Below are 9,825 nucleotides of genomic sequence, written 5' to 3'. Positions count from 1 at the left end.
ACGCCCACCCAGCAGCACCAGCAGCAGCAGCAGCAGCAGGAGGCCGCCACCGGACACGGCGCATGCGCCCCCGACGACGCCTCGGCAACGAAGGGGCCGCTGGGCCTGGAAGAGAGAGAGAGAGACAGAGAGAGATGGGCCCGGAAGCGCCATCTCCTGGAGAGGACCCCAGAGAGAGAGAGAGAGAGATCAGGAGATAGATAGATAGATAGATAGAGAGACAAACACACACAGACACTCATCCCTCCATATCTGCAGATCTGATTACGGATTTGGTGAATGTGTTCTCTAGGAATCTCTAGGTCCTCCTAGATTGCAACTTTGACTAGAGGTTCCTAGAGAGGACGCTCCACTCGGCCTTTGGAGCCCCTCCGGGGAAGGTCCATGGCCAGTGTCCCTCAGAGTTGCCCTGGAGGACCTAGAGAGTCTCCTCTCAGGGAAACACATGGTGCTTTCGCTATCTGGGCTTTGTCTATATTCACGGGGGTCCTGTGTCCCCAACCCGAGCGAGTATGGAGGCACAAGTGTGTCTGTGTATGTATCATGAAAGAGAAGGGGGAATGATTGACCCCTGGAAGGAGGGACCCTATGGTTGAAGGAGAACCCCACATTCTAGAAACGGCTGCATCCGCACTGCAGAAATAACCCAGTTTGACACCGCTTTAACTGCCATGGCTCAGTGCTATGGGGCCCTGGGGACTGTAGTTTGTTGTGGCACCAGAGCTCTCTCTGACAGAAAAGGCGTAAGTGTCTCACAAAACTTCCACCCACAGAATGCCAGAGCATTGAGCCAGAGCAGTTAAAGCAGTCTCAAACTGCATCACAGTCGGCCCTCCTTATCCACTGGTTTATTTTATCCACGGATTCAAGCATCCATGGCTTGTAAATATTTTAAAAAAGTATAAATTCCAAATAGCAAACCTTGATTTTGCCATTTGATACAAAGGACACCATTTTGCTATGCCACTGTGTTTAGTGGGACTTGAGCATCCGCGGATTTTGGTATCCACAGGGAGTCCTGGAACCAAACCCCAGCAAATAACAAGGACCCACTGTATTTCTGCAGTGTGTTTTGGACCTAAGAGAAATTACTGGGAAGAATAAATCACCAGGAAACAGGTGGTATCCCAGTTGAACATCTACAATCCACATAGACAGAAGCAACTCTTTGTTGTTGCGTACCTTCAAGTCATCTCCCATTGATGGCAGCCCTATCATGGGGTTTTCTTGGCAAGGTTTGTTCAGAGGGGAGTTTGCCATTGCCTTCCCCTGAGGCTGAGAGAGTGAGACTTGCCCAAAGCCACCTAGTGGGTTTTCATAGCCTAGCTGGGATTCAAACCTTGGTCTCCAGAGTCATAGTCCAATACCCAAGCCACTTTACACCATGCTGACTCCAAAGCAACTCTAGTGATAACGAATACAGTATATGCCAACAAATACGAAAAGCAAGGTGGTGGCCATTGGGCCAATAGATTGGAAATGATAAATATACATCCCCATCCATACACAAAAAGAAAGGAGACACAAAGGACTGCAGTAAGTATAGGACCATAGCAATAGTTTCTCATGCAAGCAAAATTATGCTCAAAATTCTGCAGCACAGAATCCAACCATAAAATGGAGAGAGACATCCCAGAGGTGCAGGCAGGGTTCAGAAATGGAAGAGGATCACATTGCAAATAATGGTTAATGGGGGGCACCAAGGGATTCTAGAAGAAAACCAGCATGTGTTTTATAGACTATAGCAAAGCCTTTGACTGCATAGAGCACAAAAAGCTATGGGCGGCTCTTAAGGACATAGGAGTGCCAAACATCTGATAGTCCTGATGAAGAATGTTTACTTAGGGCAAGAGGCAACACTTACAACAGAATATGGAGAAACAGGTTGGTTCCCAATTGGAACTGGCAAAGGGGTCAAGCAAGGACTCATTTTATCACCCTACATCATCTCTCTTCAGAAGGAAAAACACTGGAGTTAAGTATCTAAATAGAGTACTGCTCAATCCTACTACAGATAAGTAGTCCAGTTTCCACTTCACAAATGCCCTTACCTTCCTACCATTCTGCTTTTGCAGAGACAATCCTGATGACTCCTCTGTTGTCCCACTTTTCCAGTTGCTTTTAAAATGTCACTGGCCTGTTACAGACAGCCAAAATAAAGCTGCTTCGAGTCACAGTGGAGGTATGGTGTTTCAATGATGCATGCGTCCGAAGAATCCAGAAGTCGCACCAAAGCCACGCTCCAGCCCTAAGGACTGGAGCGTGGCTTTGGTGTGGCTTCTGGACTCTTAGGACGCATGCATCATTGAAACATCATACCTCCACTGTGACTCGAAGCAGCTTTATTTTGGCTGTCTGTAACAGGCCTCAGTTTCTCTCTCCTCCTCCCACTTTCATCCTTTTGTCCTCAGCTTACTTCAGTTGCTGCAAATTGAGTGCAAAGTGCAAAAGTAGAGCTGATTGTGGCCTTCTTGCACCTCCCTGATTCCCATGCCCTCTACCCAGTATTTGTATGGTTTTCCAAGTTGTTATAACAAATCATCTTTCCAGTTTTGGCAAGGAGACAAATTAATGCTCCCTGACCTCAGATACATTTGACAGAATTTCTTTCTGGAAAACATTTTCATCCCAAAACAGAAACCCTCCAATGCAGAAACCAGATGGAGAGATTTGCAATGTTCTAGGGGGGAAAATTTTTGGTCAGTCTTTTCAAAGCCCTCCTGTAAGTCTCATATGTTGTTGCCACAATGCCCAAAGTTATAATTTACCCTATTATTAACTGAGCTTTATATAAATTACATTTCTCAACTTTCAGCCATCAACTGAGAAAGAGTCACTGATCTCAGAAAGAAAAGCTCTGTTGAAGTTGGAAGAATAAAAGCTCCCAGGACACACAGGAATCTCATTAAAACTTTCAAAAGGTTTTCTCAGAATTGAGAGATAATGCAAGGGCCTGATGACAGCAGCTGGACAAAAGCCATCACCTTAAATTAGTCCAAAGGGAAATTCCTTTGAAGCAAACAATGTCATGAGAGGGAAACACAACATGTCCTAAAACTGACTAGAGGGGATCTCTATTCAGTTGTTGTGAGATGAAATATTTAAACAGTTAAGTGCTTTAATGTATAAAAGCAGGCGCTTAAAACAGGGACTGGAACCTGAATGTATGCTATTTCAGGCATCCAGGCTCAGGGCTCTTTCACAACACATACTACAGTTACAGCATGAAGATTTCACTTTAGTGGCCATAGCTCCATTCTCTGGAATCCTATAATTTGTAATCTAGAGAGAAGTGCTTATAATTTTAAGCAAGTGAGCTGTAGTGCCTCACCAAACTACAAACCTTAGGATTCCATTATCTCCCCATGAAGCCAAGGGAGTGGAATCATAATAGTGCTTTAACTGTCTAGTGTGAGAGAACGTTTAGCCTGTTCTACAGAGCCAATACTAGGACTCCTGTTGATGCAGTATTCTAGTGTAACTATGGTCCAAAACACACTGCAGAAATAATCCAGTTTGAAACCACTTTAACTGCTTTGGCTCAATGCTAGGGAATTCTGGGAACTGTAGTTTTGTGAGACATTCAGCCTTCTCTGTCTGAGAGCTCTGGTGTCACAATAAACTACAATTCCCAAGATAGCACTGAGCCAGGGCAGTTAAAGCAATCCCAAAGTGGATTATTTTTGCAGGGTGTTTTGCACCTATATCAGTATAAGAAAACAGATTTAGATACAGGAAGGAAATAAGGCACTAGAATAATCGTCTGCTCAAAGCGGATATTACATGTCTTCCTTTGCTATCACTGCACTCTTGAACTCCAAGGTACAGAGCATGAAAGCAATAAGTTTCATACTAGTTGCTTGTAATTAATGGCTCTTCCAATAATCAAAATAGAACAATTTTACATTATGTCTGTACCTTGACAGGAATAACACCACTTCTTTTGTGGTGTAACTGTTGTTTTTATTTAATTCTACAGTTATGGGAGGATGGCTTCACTAAATGGTAGAGGAGGACAAGTGCTGGCCTGTGCTGCTGCTTCAAGCTTAATTGGAGGGGGTGGCAAGGCAGAGGGAAGGAAAGTGTGTTTTGTACCACAGCCCAGTGGCTAGAAATCTGTGTTTTCCTATCTTGCTATTATTTATATTTTCAGGAGTTAACACTCTGATGAAGCAGACATCTATTTGTTGTTATGTGCAGGGTACTGACCAACCCTGCACTCTGTTACACACTTGTTCCTGTCCTGAAAAAATGCCCTAGAGCTGCACTAATCTTTATTTTTTCTCCTGTCACAGTATAAGTGCTCCTGAATAACCAATAATATATCTGATTGCCACTTAACATGGCTTTAACGAGCCAGCATGGTGTAGTGGTTGAGCACTGGACTATGACTCGAGACCAGGATTCAAATCCCAGCTTGGCCATGGAAACCCAGAGGGTGACCTTGGGCAAGTCACATTCTCTTAGCCTCAGAGGATGGCAAAGGTAAACCGCCTCTGAAGAAACCTGCCAAGAAAACATGTGATAAATTCGCCTTAGGAAATGGCTTGAAGGCATACAACAACAGCAACATGTCTTTCCTCCTCCCTACTATATCATCCCAACAACCCTCTGAGGTAGGTCAGGCTGAGAAAGAAGTTGACTGGCCTAGGGCCACTCAGTGAGGGCACGAAGTTACTGTCCGTAGAAACAAGTCCCCAGTTTTTGCAGGTCCTAGTCCAACACTACACTAGGTCTCCCTGTGCTATGCTGGTTACCCAAAGAGGCTTGCCTGATGGCAATATTGCAACTTTTAGTGTCAGGGATAAATATATTTAAATTGGCATTTTTGGTTCTAATTTAAAATTTTGAAATTGTTTTATTGTATTTTGTTGTATTATAAACAATTTGTAGATCATCCTGACCAGGGATTTAAAATCTGTAAGGATGCATCTACAATATAGAAATAATGCAGTTCCTATGGAACCTTGGAATTTGTGGTTTCACAAAGTCTTTAGCCTTCTCTGCCAAAGAGTGCTGGTGTGTCACAAAACTACAAATCCCAAGATTGGCCACATGGCAAATAAAATGGTGTTCAACTGCATGATTTCAACATTATTTCTACATTTCTAGATGCAGTCCTGGTCTCCTGCAGTCCTAGGTCAGCATTCAAACTACTAACTACAGTACGCCATGCTGTTCAAGGAAACTCAGGAGGTGACTTTGGTCAAGTCATATACAGTACTCTCTTAGCCTTAGAAGAAGTCAGTGGCACACCTCTTCTGAATAAATCTTGCCAAGAAAATCTTATGATTTTCACCAAAAGTTGGAGCCAAGTTAAAGTCACGTATCAACAAGAACCTCAGCAAGCATCCCCAGTGGGTTTTTAATGATACAGAGAGAATTAACATGCTAACAATTAAAATTACAATTATATAAATATTTACTCAGAAGTAAATTTCATTGAGCTCAATGGGCTTACACCCATGTCAATGAGTTCGTCAACCAACAGTACCTTTTCTGACAGAGAGAGTAAAAAAAGAGGCCGTTGGGTACAACATTCTTATCTAAAATATTTATCGAAGGGTGTGACTTCACACATGCAGATGGTTGGAACAGTTCCAGCATGGCTTATGATTTCTTCATTGGAAGACTGTTGTACAGCTAAGTATAATTTGTTGAGAGAGAAAATTATATATTGTCATATGGCTATTTCCGCTGCACTAGCAACAAATGCACTCATTTTAGAATACATCTAGGGCAGTGATATGGCCTTCTTCCACATTGCTATACCACCACTGGATGGATGCCTTTGAATCAGAGAAGGCTTTGGAAGACGCATATTATATCTTGTGGTTCTCACATAAATGGTATGCCTCAGTTCGCCTACCCAGTGCCTGAATTAAATGAGAGCCAGTGTGGTGTAGTGGTTTGAGTGTTGCACTGACTCTGGAGATTAGCCTTCGATTCCTAGAGCTGCATCTGCACTACAGAAATACAGTTGGATCTCCACATTTGCAGCTTTGACTTTTGCAGATTTAATTATCTGCAGTTTTGATTAATATGTTATCTCTAGGAATCTCTATGTCCTCCAGCGCAATTCTGCCAGAAGATGACCATAGAGTTGTGCTGGAGAGCCTAGAGGTTCTAGAGAAAACACTTCTCTAGGCATTTGTAGGCCCTCGTGCATGATTCTATGATCAACTTCAGGCAGATGTTGGCCATAGAGTTGCATTGGAGGACCTTCTCTTAGATAAAAAGAATAGTTTTTTTATTTGTGATTTTCCCACATTCAAGGAGGGTCCTTCACCCCCTAACCCCAGTGAATGTGGAGGGACCACTGTAAACCAGTTTGACACCACTTTTAACTGTGGTGGCTCAGTGCTAGGGAATTCTGGGAACTGTAGTTTTGCAAGACATTTAAGAGTTTATCGCATGGGGGTTAAACCGCTCTCCAGCGCGTTCTAACGGGGGCGAGCGGGGGCACGCACGGAACGCGATGGGCACCGGATGGGGCCCAAAACGCGACTATCGCACAGGGGGCTGCCGCCGCCGTGCGTTCCCATCGCGTCCCAATTCGGTTCCAGAGGGCGCCATTTCTGGGGATGCTTTGAAACAGTTCCCAGAAATGGCACCCTCTGGAACCGAATTGGGACGCGATGGGAACGCGCGGTGGCGGCGGCGTCCCCCCGTGTGATAAAGTCGCGTTTTGGGCCCCATCCGGTGCCCATCGCGTTCTGTGCGCGCCCCCGTTAGAACGCGCTGGGGAGCGGTTTAACCCCCATACGATAAACTTCTTAGTCTTCTCTGCCAGAGAGCTATGGTACCACAGTTCCTAGAATCCCATAGGATGGAGCCAGGGGAGCTAAAGTGGTGTCAACCTGGATAATTTCTGTGGTGCTGATGCAGCCTGTGTAACTGTGGCTAAGTCACACTCTCTTGGCCTCAGGAGAAGGGAACCCCACTCTGAAGAAACCTCCCAGGAAATCCTATGATATGTTTGCCTTAGTGTCAAAAATGGCTTGGAGGCACAAAGTAACAACAACAGCAACAACAAAAATGAATTGCCTCACTTCCCAGAGGTATATCAATCTGGAACTCAGGTGGGCAGGCTCCATGCAGTGGCTGTAGGAAGCCCTCTTTTAGCTGGATTCAGGTCCCCAAAATGGGGACGTACTAAAACAAATGACTACTTTTCTATAGGGAAATCCTTGCCCATAGAAAATCATTGGCAAATACTTGCCCATAGAGAATAATGTGGAATACTTGCTCATAGAGAATCATGGGGATTACTAATGGGCAACATGGGCAAGTGTTTTCCAATTATTCTTTATTGGCAAGTATTCCCTACATTTCCCTATGGGTAAGTAATTCCCAATGGGTCCATACAGACAGGCCAAAATAAAGCTGCTTCGGGTCACTTTGGTGGCGCAGTGGGTAAATGCCTGTACTGCAGCCATTCACTCGAAACCACAAGGTTGCGAGTTCAAGACCAGCAAAAGGGCCCAAGCTCGACTCAGGCTTGCATCCTTCCGAGGTCGCTAAAATGAGTACCCAGACTGTTGGGGGCAAATTAGCTTACAGTGCTACCTCGGGTTACGAAATTAATTCGTTCCGCGGCGCCGTTCGTAACCCGATACATTTCGCAACCCGAAAAGGCTTTCCGTTAGCGCTGGAAAGCCGCTAGCCGCGCTTCGCATTTGAATTTCGCGCCGAAACGCGCCGAAATGAATTTCGTAACCCGAAAAATCTTTCGTTACCCGGAACAGTTTTTTCCAATCTAACTTTTTCGTACCCCGGAAATTTCGTAACGCGATCAATTCGTATCCCGGGGTACCACTGTACTTGCTAATTAGCTTATTTGCTGTTCACCGCTATGATCTTTGGAATAGCGGTATATAAATAAAACAAATTATTATTATTAAATGATGCATGCATCCTAAGAGGCCAGAAGCCATGTCAAAGCCACGCTCCAGTCCTAAGGACAAGAGTGCAGCGCTGGCGCAACTTCCAGAAGCATGCATCATTTAAACAGCATACCTCCAAAGTGACCTGAAGCAGCTTTATTTTGGCCTGTCTGTATGGGCCCAATATTTCCCTATGGGCAAGTATTCTCCATTGTTTCCCTATGGGGAAGTATTCTCCAATGATCCTCTATGAGCAAGTATGGTTTCCCTATGGTCAAATACTGTCATTTGTTTTAGTATGTCTCCCCAAACTGCTCTTCTTGCATGGGACTACACTACAGGTTTGCTGTTGTGAGCCACTGGCAGCCTGACCTATCATCCTAAAATACATTCTAGATGACCTTTTGCGGCGCTTTTGTGTCTCTCTCTCAGCCTGAGGGACCCAAACTGCCAGGGAAGGGCAATGGGTCAGTGGAATTCGCACAGTACTTAACACCTATAAAGGCATCCATTTCAGAGGAAGGAACTGGCAAAACCACTCCCCAGGACTCATTGCCTAAGAGAATCCTGTGAGTTTTTTTGTGGGTTTTTCGGGCTATGTGGCCATGTTCTAGCAGAGTTTCTTCCTGACGTTTCTCCAACATCTGTGGCTGGCATCTTCAGAGAATGCTTGCCTGGAAGAGAGTGGGGTATATATATAGTTGGTTGAGAGGAAACAATTTACATGCTTATCTCTGTGTTGGTCTGTTGTTGAATGGCAAAGCCTCAGGGGGTCTATTAATGATCCATTGTCTGCTGGGAAACCCCCCTCACCCTGGGTGGTTTTATTTACTGTATGTATAAGGATATTGTACATACCCCACTCTCTTCCATGCCAGCATCCTCTGAAGATGCCAGCCACAGCTGCTGGTGAAACGTCAGGAAGAAACTCTTCTAGAACATAGCCTGAAAATCCCACAAAAAACTGTGGATGCCGGCCATGAAAGCCTTCAACTTCACCTTCAGCCCTGTGAGATTCATGGGGTCGCCGTAGGTCCACAGGCGAACTAAAGGCACACAAACACACAGGTGACCAGACATGTCCTCCTTTTTCACCCCTGTCTGGGATGAATTCCAAAGCGCCCTCCATTTGGGGCATCACTGTATTTGTTTGGCAATGCCCTACATATTTTTCTTGAAGGCCCTACATTCCTCAGTGCCTTGACCTTCCTTGGTGGTTATGACTGGGTATCCTCCTCCTCCAGAACCTGTCCTCCATTTCATCCTTCTATCTATCCAAGAGGAATTCCAAAGTGTCCTCCATTTGGAGCAGGACTAAGCAGCATGGATTTGCAGTCTGAGATTAAGCATTTTTAAAGTTTTCATTTAATAATAATAATAATAATAATAGTTTTATTTATATACTGCCCTTCTTTCAATCAGGGCGGTGCACAACCAGTTAATACAAAATACATATTGCAAATGCAAAAACATTTAAAACCCGTATTAAAACCCATTCTAGCCAGCTACCCCTGCTGTCAGGGGGGGGGGGGGAGAGACTAACTAGGACTTATATCTGGGAATGCCAAACGAAAGAGGAAGGTTTTTAAGTCCTTCCTGAACTGGGCCAGGGAGGTGGCCGAGCGGAGCTCTATGGGCAGCGTGTTCCAGAGGGTCGGGGCAATGATGGTATATGACCTCCTTGCTGTGGAGGCTAATCTAGCCCCTGGGACCCTCAAAAGTTGCTGCCCAGATGTTCTGAGGGTGCGGGGCGGAATGTATGGGGAGAGGCGGTCCTCTAGGTATCCTGGGGGGTTGGACTGGATCCCTTGGGGCCAAGTCACACTCTCTCAGCCTCAATGACAACCCCCCCTCCACACCTTGCCCCCCAAACCACACCATAGCTTCACCATAAGTCAGAAAGGACTTGAAGACCCACAATAGTAAGAGCGCTGGCTTT

The sequence above is a fragment of the Sceloporus occidentalis genome, unplaced genomic scaffold (assembly GCF_023333645.1).
Source record: "Sceloporus occidentalis isolate IW3139 unplaced genomic scaffold, rSceOcc1.0.p SCAF_1, whole genome shotgun sequence".
Lineage (NCBI taxonomy): Eukaryota > Metazoa > Chordata > Lepidosauria > Squamata > Phrynosomatidae > Sceloporus > Sceloporus occidentalis.
The sequence above is the reverse complement of the archived record's forward strand: the minus strand, read 5'-3'. Positions refer to the sequence as shown.